This window comes from Marmota marmota, unplaced genomic scaffold (genome assembly GCF_001458135.2).
Source record: "Marmota marmota marmota unplaced genomic scaffold, marMar, whole genome shotgun sequence".
NCBI lineage: Eukaryota > Metazoa > Chordata > Mammalia > Rodentia > Sciuridae > Marmota > Marmota marmota.
The window spans coordinates 6,282,446-6,293,400 of NW_025999842.1; the positions used below are offsets into that span (position 1 = coordinate 6,282,446).

At 37.8% G+C, this 10,955-nt stretch overlaps 1 protein-coding gene and 1 pseudogene across 13 annotated transcripts in view; one reads left to right on the forward strand and one right to left on the reverse strand.

The window, feature by feature from the left end:
* Snap91 (synaptosome associated protein 91) overlaps positions 1 to 10,955 on the reverse strand; it is a 122,910-nt gene that overhangs the window by 82,650 nt on the left and 29,305 nt on the right. The gene's annotated exons all lie outside the window — the stretch shown is intronic.
* On the forward strand, positions 4,046 to 9,965 carry LOC125615209 (annotated as a pseudogene).

The window sequence follows — 10,955 nt, forward strand, 5'->3', positions numbered from 1 at the left end:
TAAATGAAAGCAAAATATAGGTATAAACTGTGGGAAAAATATTTTTTAAATCCAAGAGAATTTAAATGCTTCTTGTCATATTTGAGTCCGCAGAATTAAAAGTTTTAAACTTAGGAAGACATAGCTGGTATCTGGTAGTTTGAAAAAAAGCTTTACTAAAGTATAGTTTACAAAAAAGCCCTACATATATTATAATGTGTACTATTGGATAAGATTTAGAAAAATGCATTCATAAAATTTTCACAAAAAAATCAAGAAATGAACCTAGTCAACACTCATGGTTTCTTCATGCCCCTTTAACATTCTTTCTTCCTCCTCTTACTCTCTTCCTTACTGCCCCTTGGCAACCACCAATTTAATTTCAGTCAATGTAAATTAGTTTACATTTTCTAAATTTTATATAAAGAGAATCAAACTCTTCTTTGGTAGAGAAGAGGTCTAGATTCCTGTGGTCAGCAATATTATCTGGAGATTCACTCACCTTGTTACCTGTATCAATAGCTCAGACCCTTTTTATTGCTGAGATATATTTCCATAACACAAACATACCAAAATTGTTTCCTTATTTACCTGGTAATGAAATTTGAGGGTAATTCCAGTGCTATTACTTAATGTTGCTATGAGTATTTATACACAATTACTCATAAAATAATGGATATATGCTTTCATTTCCCTGGGGTAATTGCCTAGGAGTAGACTAGTTGAGTAATTTTTGATATTTGAGAAACTACTTCCAAAACACTTCTATCATGTTTCATTCCCAGCAGTGTATGAATGTTCCAGTTGTTGTACATCCTTGCCAAGTTTAGATATGGTCTTTTTAATTTGGTTTGCCATTCTAGCAGGTGTGGTGTGCATCTCATGGTGGCTCTTCTTTGCATTTCCCTAATGACTAATGATGTTATTTAATATACCTTTGTTTAATTTTATTCCATTGTTCTGGGCAGGAGTGTATATACTGACCTTCCTTGTTGTACCATCTTGCCACAAACTATGCATTTCTCTTTTGGGAGATTTTAAGCAACTGAAAATTTATCTTAGAAAACCTCTTTGAGGTAAGATAACTCATCCACAAGAGAATGAAAGAAATAGTTGTAGTGGGAAAATAGCTTTTAGTTATTGTAAATAATTGTTCACTGAAATAAAAATAGCAACTAATCTGAAGAGCACTCCAATCTGTGGCTACATATATCTTTTTTTTTTTTTCGTATTACATGAGATGACAACCACTTGAGCCTTGTGAAAAGGTAGCTCCTTAGAGGGCCTTCATTACCTCTTGCTTGGACTGCCTATGACCTCTTCTCTGGATCACCTCCAGCACTATTAGATATATTTGTAGCAAATTAACTACCCAAGATAATCTTTTGAGCCTGATGCGATGGTGCACACCTGTAATATAGGCTAGGGAGGCTGAGGCAGGAGGATGGTGAGTTCAAAGCTAGCCTCAGCAAAAGTGAGGCACTAAGTAACTCAGTGAGACTCTGTCTCTAAATAAAATACAAAAAATAAGGCTGGGGATGTGCCTCAGTGGTCGAGTGCCCCTGAGCAATCCCCAAGTACCCTCCCAGCAAAAAAAAAAACAAAAACAAAAAAACAAAGGAAAAGAGTAATTTTGTCCATTGAATTAAATATGAATAACTCAAGTATACACTTTATACCTTAAAACTTGAGCAAAAGGTATTTACTTACACTTTAAGTATAGAGTTTATATCTTATACTTTACTTGAGGATAAGGCCTTTCATTAGAAGATTCGACTACCTTCTTGATATCTTCTCTGCCATAAATTGCAATACCTTTTTGTGCTGTTCTCATTTCCTAGAATGTTTCTGCTATCACCCTACTGAGATTTTATGTCCCAGGGTCAATCTCAAATAGTAACTACTCCACAGAGTCTTTTCTGATTGATATTGCCTTCAAATGGAAGAGAGACTTCAATCTTCTCTTCCAGGCAGCCTAGGAAGCAAGACACTGGATTTGGGGCCAGAGACCTAGTTCACAGCCTGACTCTGCTACTTAAGACAAGTTAGCTGGATCATTCTGTGGCTCTATATTTGCACTTAGCAATGAAGATGACATTAACTATCTTACAGAATAGACACTGTCATTTATACTAATTCTTATCTTACATACCATTGTTGTAGTCCTTATTACACAGAATTATAATAATTAGTTTATATGTCTCTCCTCCACTGGAGCTACAGGTTCTAAAGGCTGGAATGAGGTCATATCTATATTGTTGGATCCTTGAAACCTAACACAGGCTTTGATATGTATAACTGACATATAAAACACAATAATTTGAGATGTTTACAACTGGCTTATTATCTGTCTCAATCTAAAATAATTTAAAAATTAATGGTGGTATTAGAAGAAAATTTCTTTTAATAATTCTTACCAGATATAATTGAATCAAAGACTAGGATTAGTTACTCTCTGTTTCATTGTTATATATACGTTTGTCAGCAGCCTTCATTTAGAAAGGCATCCTCTATTACATCTAAAAATCTCAGTTCCTAAGTTTAATTATATGATTTATAAAGCTCTACTGGGACAAGTTCCCTTTGACTGAATGCCAGAAAGAAGAACAAAGATTGGTCATTCTTTTAGTGTACAATCATTGAGCTTCCACAAAAAGAAAATAAGAAGCTATACAACAAAGTCCAATGACAGACTAATATACAATTTTATCACATAGTAGCAGCTCACAATATGTGTCACATGATCTAATATATATGTGAAATTATATATTATAGTTATTTTAAATTTATTTTTCCTTTCTCTATTTCCTTTCCTCCCTCCCCCATTATAGAATAACTTTTACATCCCCTTCATAATTCATTGCTGAATTCTTAGCCCCAGTGTAACAGCATTAGGAAGGGTCCTTTGGAAGGTGATTAGGTCATAAAGGTGAAGCTCCCAGGAAAGGAATTAGTGCTCTTCTAAAATGGACCTGAGAGAGTTCTTTAGTTCTTTGTGCTATATGGGGACACAATGAGAAGTCAGAAGTCTGTGATCTAGAAGACCCTCACCAGAGCCTGGCCATGCTAGATTTCCAATCTCTAGAACTATAAGAAATAAATTTCGGCTGTTTTTATTTTATTATAAAAACAAAAACTACTACCCACCCTCCCCACTTCCTGGCTATCTCTTGTTAGTTGAGAAGCTTAAACCCACAAACACTTGTAAACAGAAACAAATTCTTCCAATTTGGACAATACTAAAAAAGGATGTGGATGATTCAGAAGTTGTTCTTGTCAGCCTTAGTACAAATGACAGACATTAATGTTGCCTCACCAATAGCTATTTCTTTCCCTTTTCTGCCTTGGAAGAATCCTGTCCCTGTCTCTGCCCTACCTGTCAGAAAGCCAACATGTCACTTTGGGGCAATCCTGGCTTCCTCATAGCTAGATGTATGAGCAGCAGTCTGCTGAGGTCGCTTGGGAAAAAATTTTCCTTTGTAATACAGAGAGGCATGAAAACTAAATATATCTCCATTTCCTCAAAAGGCTGTAGCTATGTATGTGAGGTATCCTACCTCAGGATAGGAGGCCAGACTTCACCAATAAGCTGAAGTCGCAAAGGGAAAACATGGAAAACACCTGGGTCTGCATACTTGTGGGCTCCTAACCAAACTTTAGAACCACTCCACCTTCAGACTTACTATTAAGGAAGATAGCAAATCATGTTAAGCCCTTAGTTTGAGCACTCTGTTACTTATAGCCAAATTCATGCTAATAGATAGAAACTGAAACATGAGACAGCAAAACAAAAGAAACAGGCCCCCATGACTTCTAAGGTATCTTCCAGTTCTAACACCTTTTGTTTCTCTTGCTGCACCTTAATATCTCCAGGCATCTGGAGCTACTTGCCTAGAAGTTTAGCTTCATGTGAGTTGATCACAGGAACTAGATAGAGGGCACAATGGAAAGTATTATATTTTGGGAAAGAGTAAAGGACTACTTTATTCTCATGGAGAAAGAGCACCTGATAATGTGACAAGAATTTATATGGTGTAAATCTTGCATACAGAAGTTCTGAGATAAGATGGGGAAGACTGAGAAGAAAAAGACCCTGAAGAAGGGGGCTGGACCTCCCATTCACTTCCCAAAAGAAGAGAGGGTGAGAAGTTCTGGGAGAACTGGGGCACATCTTGGAGAGGTTAAGGGTTCTCCATAAAATGCAAGTATCCAGTGAGGGCTTGCAGGGAGTGACACCTGAAGAGGAGATGCTGACAGCTACACAAATGAGAGCAAAGGAAAGGACAGCAAGAGCAAAAGAAGATGGCCCTAAAGTGTAGGTGGCAGGAATGAAAAGGGCAAGAAATAAAAGAATAGATTCTGAGCTCAGAGAGGGAAAGGGAAAGCATCTTGTAAATGTGCCAACATGATGGATTTTATTTGCATAACATTTTTTTTCTTTAACTAGAAAGGTATGAAATGGAAGCTTTTAAAATCTTGCTTAACTTAATATAACTGAATAAATTTATTTGTATTTTTATATTACTGCACGTGATCTTTAATGGAACTTAGTTTCTAGAGTTTTTGAGTAACTTCTTTCATTTCAAAGGAACAAAAATATATATTCTATAATTTTGTAGTCCTTTGTAAAAATATATACAGAAAAAAATTCCCTGTTATTCTATTTATTCTCTGATAGGATTTTGGCACATTAAAAATTAGGAGATGTAATATATAGCACAGTTATCTAGTTAAGATTTTGAAGCCAGGCCAGACCTACTGTAATTACTTTCTATTAGTTAATAACTGTGTGACCTTGAGAAAAGCTGCCTCTTTGAGCCTCCATTTTGTCATTATTATGATGGGGATAATAAAAGCACCTATCTGGCAGCTGTTTTACTAAACTGGATAAGACAAGCAAAGAATCTAGCACAGGTCCTAATATCTTATAAGGAGTGTGTGTGTGTGTAGCGAAAACATACAATTATAATTAGTCACCTTTGGCTACCTATATTGAAAAGGACTTGGCATACTTTGTTAATTAATTCAATTGATTCATTTATTAATAAATAACTACAGTGTGCCCGGCACTGTTTTATTAGCTAGAGATAGAGCAAGGAACAGAACAGACATGGGTCTGCCTTCACGGAGCTCACATTCTAAGGGAGAGGACATAGAGAAACTAGATATACAATGTCAGGCAGAGATGAGAAGCCTAATGAAAAATAAAGAAAAAACAGGGTGGGTAGATAATATAAAGACAGACAGACAAACAGACAGATACAGATAGCTGGTATTATTTCAGATAGGGTGACCAGAAAAGGCCTCTTGGAGGAAATGACATTCAAAGAGACGAAAATTCAGGGTCATTCAATCATCATGGGAAGGACTGTTACAAGCAGGGGAAACAGTAAATGCAAAGGCTTGGAGATGAAGACACACCTGACTGGTTCAAGATAAAGCAAGAAAACCAGTGTAACGGGAGAGAGTTGCAAATAGAAAAATGGTCAGGTTCCTGATAGCTCAGTGTGTCACAGATCACAGGAAAGATTTACTATTCCACTCAAAACATTTTGAGAAGTTGCTGGAACCTTTAGATCAGGAGAGTGATGCAACCCAGTTTATATTTTGAAGGATTATTGTGGCAACTCTATGGAGCACAGACTCTGTGGGGAGAATGGAGTTAAAGAAACAAAGCAGGTGATTTCAATAGTTCAGGTGAGAGGGGATGATGGGCTTGTCCCAGTGCAGCAATAGTAGAAAAAGGTAGGACTACAGATATTCCAAAGGTTGAGCCAAGAGGAATAGCCAATAGATTAGATGGGTGGGTGGGTAGTTTGGGGACAGGTATAAGGTACTGAGAGGAATCAAGAATGATGAGCTTGTAGCACTTGAACAGCTGGATGAATTGCCTTCTGCACCATCTCTGGAAAAAAGAAAGAGAAGCGCAGAGACGCGGCATGTTCCTGTACTTGGTTTCTCTTTCCATCAACTTCTGCTGTCACTCTCTTTGACCTTACTTGAGAGGCATCTCCATGCTCTGTCCTGATCATGTTTGAGCTATATCCAATGGCAAGTCCACTGTCAACACAGCACATGAAAGCAAAGTTTCAGAGTCCATCCGTCGTTTAAGAAGCACTGGCAAACTGTACCCCCAAATCTTCTAAACATGGTCCAATTTGAGCTTCAGGCATCAGCAACTTCACAAAATAAACATTATGCATGATTGAGCATGACTCCAGAATGCAGCCCCATGACTTAGCTCCAAATATCCCAACTGCCCACATGAGTTGAAAACCAGGGTCACATACTACTATGCCTCTGGAGTGGTGCAGTGGGGTGAAGGAAAGAAAGTAGCCCTTGTGCCAAGTACTGCCAATCCCTGGGATTACAGAAAAATTTTACCAACAAAAATTGGAACATTATGTTTTTGTCCTTCAGGACTTGTATATAGCTACTTATAGGATTAACAATGTGACCCTAAACAAGTTATAGGACCTTCTGCCCTAGTCTTCATTATGGGGTAGAACTAATTACATATGCTCACCAGCCTTAATACTAACATTGCTTTTATAGCTTATCTTCTTCTGAGTGTTTTCTTATAAATTATTATGGGTTTCTCAAAGAATTCTGTTCTTTTAGAAGTAGACAACAATTTATATGAACAGAACTTTAAAACAATAAGTAAAGCCAGCATGGTAATGCACACCTGTAATCCCAGCTACTTGGGAGGCTGAAGCAGGAAGACTGCAAGTTAAAGGCCAGCTCGAGAAACTCTGGGAGAACTTATTTCAAAATAAAATTTAGAAAGAACTGGAGAGGTAGCTTGGTGGTAAAGCACCATGGGTTCAACCCCAGTACAAAAATATATACCTATAATTTTAAAAAAGTTGACAGCACTGTAGAGGTAAGAGATGGCCCTTTGTAAAAGGGCACTGAAACAGAAGATCTTGATGTACTGGGCAATCCTCAAAGAATCTCAAGCCAGTTCTCTCAGCTGGCAGCAAGTGCTGGAAGGATGGCCTTTGCTGACTCGGTTGCTAGGGAGATTTTAAAAGATACATGCAGCTTGGGTTTCTTATTTCCTGCTACTGCCACAAGATGATCAACTACCTATGTCTAGTCTTCAAGTGTGTCAGGTAAATTAACGCATGACCTATTTACATGATGGCCTTAAGGTTTGGTTTCTCTTTCACAGAACCTTGGGCTAAAAAAAAAAAAAAGCTTTTTAAGAGGTTGTCTTTAAGTTATCACCAAAACAATATTTTTTGGGGGGTCTCTAAAGAAGACTTTACCATGTTGATAAATTTGCCATATCCTAGCACTGAGTAGCCCTGCAAGTCTTTTAAAACATCAAACCCATATTCCCCATGCTTCAACCATAGCCCATCACTTCCTACTCTATCCTGAGAAAAGAAGAGCTATTTCATCCTCAGTTAACTGTTTATGTTCAACACTTCCTGTAGAGTGTTCTGGAGCCATAAGGAAAGGCAGTACCTTAGAGATAGGACACAAACAGCAGAAACAAGGCATTGGGTTTCTGTTCCAATCAAGCTTCCTACCCACATATGTGAAACTTGTGTTTCCTAAAAATAAATAGTATTCAGAAATGGCAACTGCTGCTGCAAGCATCTGGGACTTTTCTTCTTTGCTGTCTCTAGAACCTTATCTGGAAGTTGTCTCTAGAACTTTCTTCCATTTTTCATTCCAAGTCTCACGCAGGACTGAATCTTACCTACCACATTCCATTCCTTCTTCTCCCTTAGGTGAGAATCTTTGGCAGCATCTCCCAACATTAAATCTCTCTGACCTTACCCAAAGCCTTACTGTTTTTAATTCTTCAAAGCTCTCATCTTACTTCCTCAGAGGAAACATTAAAAAAAGACCTGAGTCTATTTTCTTTCTGAAATACCAAGAAATACACCTTTAGCTCTGAAAATGTATTTATTCTTTACTGTAGGATTTAAGTAAAAAGAGAAACAAAATATCCATTGGAAAAAAAAAAACAATCATTTAAGGCTTCCCTCCATTTATAACCTTAGTTACCAGGAAATAAGGAAAAATAGAAGGAAAACTGGAAAAATGTTTTATATTTCAGTAGAAACACTAAAGAGAAGTTGTTGAGACCACTTAATGATGTGGGAGAAAAGAAGTAAAGACTGGTTAAAAATTCAAAACAGATGGTGGATGGTAGCAGCAGAAAAGTTAAGAGAAGGTCAGCCTCTGAGGCCCTATCTCTTTCTGTAGAAAGAGGCCCTGTACAGCTGAGAGCATCCACCAACCAAGTCATTCCACACTTATCTATCCAGCATGTAAAAAATAAACCAAATTCCTAGTTTCTCTATAGTTTGCAGAGCAAGGTCAGGGAAGATCTTTTTGGTATCCCCAAAGAGAACACTGTTTTCAATCCTTAAAATGTTCTAACAACAATTAGTTTCTGTAGTATTTCAGGTACAATATGATTAATACAGGCTGTGGTGAGATGCCTGAAGAACTTAAATACTAATCAGGACATTGTTCTAGACAGTCTTGGACTCTCCACAGTCTGGCCAGGTTGCTCCTGCCACCACTGCCAGGCCCTGCTTCTCATGAAAAGGACAGCACTGGTGGCCAGGTGCACAAGTAACAGCACCTCATGCATCTGAGTCCTGAGAGGAAGGCACTGAGGAGGAAACCAAAAAATTAGGATGAAAGAAAGCTCAAAAGAGTGAGCTGGAACAAGTAGTAGATTTGGAAAAAGAGATTTTTTTCTAGAAAATCAGGTTTTAAGAGAGAAAATTCATGGCCTTGTAGCTGAGAACCAAAGGTTAAGACAGCACTTGGGGATGCAGGAAGAGCAAGTAGAGGTGGAGGCCAATGGGAATGGAGTAGGACCAAGTCTGGGTCTCACCCTTGGACTACGTGTACCTTTGCAGTAGCTGCAGGCCTAATTGCCCCCTCCAGAACATCTCCCCATGGATTCTGATGGAATTGGCTCTTCAGATCCTGAGTCTGATATTCTCTGAGGGATCCTGGACATCTTGGTCTGAGTTCTTCAAGTGTCCCTTCTCAGGGTCTACCAGCCTGGAGAAGTTCACTGAGGTCTACCCAGAAGAACCCAGTTCCTTACTAGCCTTTTCTGTCAATGAGGATGTCATCAGCCAAGCTGGAAGTCATTAATAAGCAAATCCATTTTAACTATGTATATCCCCTCTGAGACACAGAGACACACTACTGTGTTAATAAAAATTGAAGAAGCACCTCTCCCTCAAAGAATGACCACCCTGAATTCATTCTCAGTGAGGAAAGAAACTGTAGAAGATGACTTCATTCCAGAGCTGGGTATCTCAAGTCTACTTTCATCCAGCCACTACCTGAGCCATCTTCCTGCCTGCTGGATGCTTACAGTGACTGGATATGAGGGCTCCCTTTCCCCCTTAAGTGACAGTCCTCTCTGCTTGGGAAGTGTCTTGGAGGACACTTTTGCCAATGAACTCTTTCCCCAGCTGATTAGTGTCTGAAGAGCTTCCCAATACTGTTGCTTCCTTGGTTATCACACTGCCTGGAGGCTAGCAGAAAAGCTCATCCATGAGTTATTCAAAAAGCCAAAGTAGCAAGTGTATAGTTCAAGAGGATTCCTCTAGAATATTTGTCTGTTTAAATCTCATCGATGATCCCAAGTGTTGTCTTTTGACACCAATGGTCCATGGCCTTCAGATACATCATTATAATTCTGAACTATAGCTTTTTAGATCCTATTTTTACCTTAAAGGCAGGAGTGTGCCCTTATGTAAGGGTCATTAAACAAGCATCTCAAAGTAAACATGGAGATTATGATGGCCTTTTGTCCTTTCTTTTTCCCTCTTCCTGGCATTCCAGCCTTGCCTCTGTTTTAGGTCTTTAATATGCTTCTGCAAATAGGGAGAACACTACAGTATGGGATTCCTTTCCCCTCATGTACAGTTCAAGAAAAGATCTTATAAAGTGATAAAAATTTACTATCCAAATATTTGATGGACTCTATTCCTGCTAGAGTGGCTTTTGGAATGTACTTCTCCATTTATCTAAAACTCCCTATGCAATTTAAAAATGCAGTACAGAAAAAAAAAGAACATTCTTCTGAAGGAACAGTGTTCTTATAAAGCACTTTCTAAGATTGAAAAAGCTTCAGTGTTCATGATGCACAACAAAGTTATATACTACCCATGTCTACTTATATTCTTTCCAAAACATTAAGCTAAATCAAAATATAGTTACATTTTCTATAGTACAGATAATGCTTCATTTACTCAAGTTTTAACAGCTCTTTATTAGACATGTCAGTGTCTTTTTATAGCTCTCAGATTTAACTCAAATATATTTATAAAATCTTTCAACTCACACAGCTAACTTATGTCAAAGAGACAGCTGAACTTCTCTCAATAAAATCTAAAAATGTAGGGCTACAAGTTCATCATAGTACAATTTTTCCCTTTGCCCATTCATACCTATACCAATATCTGTGCCTGAAACTTTACCCATATTAGTATCTTTAACCCCTTTAGTAGACACACCTACTATACAATTCAAAAGGTAAGGTTTTAAAATTTCAAACTTTCTGTGTAGATACTTCTCTCGTATCCTATTTAATAACCTCTGATCTTTTCATTTTCCTTTATTAAAATGGTAGAAAAAAATGGCAGTGTTACATTCTGCCAAAAACTCTAGTGATCCAACTCTTCTTTAAAACTATCCATGTCTAAGTGCTCTGAGCATGCTCACTGAACAAGGAGCTTCACAAATATAGGATATTTTGGCAATTAGTTTTGCTCAAGTTCCTCCAAACTTGATTCTCATCTCTGCCTATCTCCTTATTAACTTCTCATGCTAACAACTAAGAAGTATGATATAAAACTTCAAAAAGTATTTTCTTAAGTCCTCCAGTGCTTAGTCTAGAACAGGTTTCTTAGCCTTGATACTATTGACATTTTGGGCCAGATAAGTCTTGGTTGTGTGTGTGTGTGTGTGTGTGTGTGTGT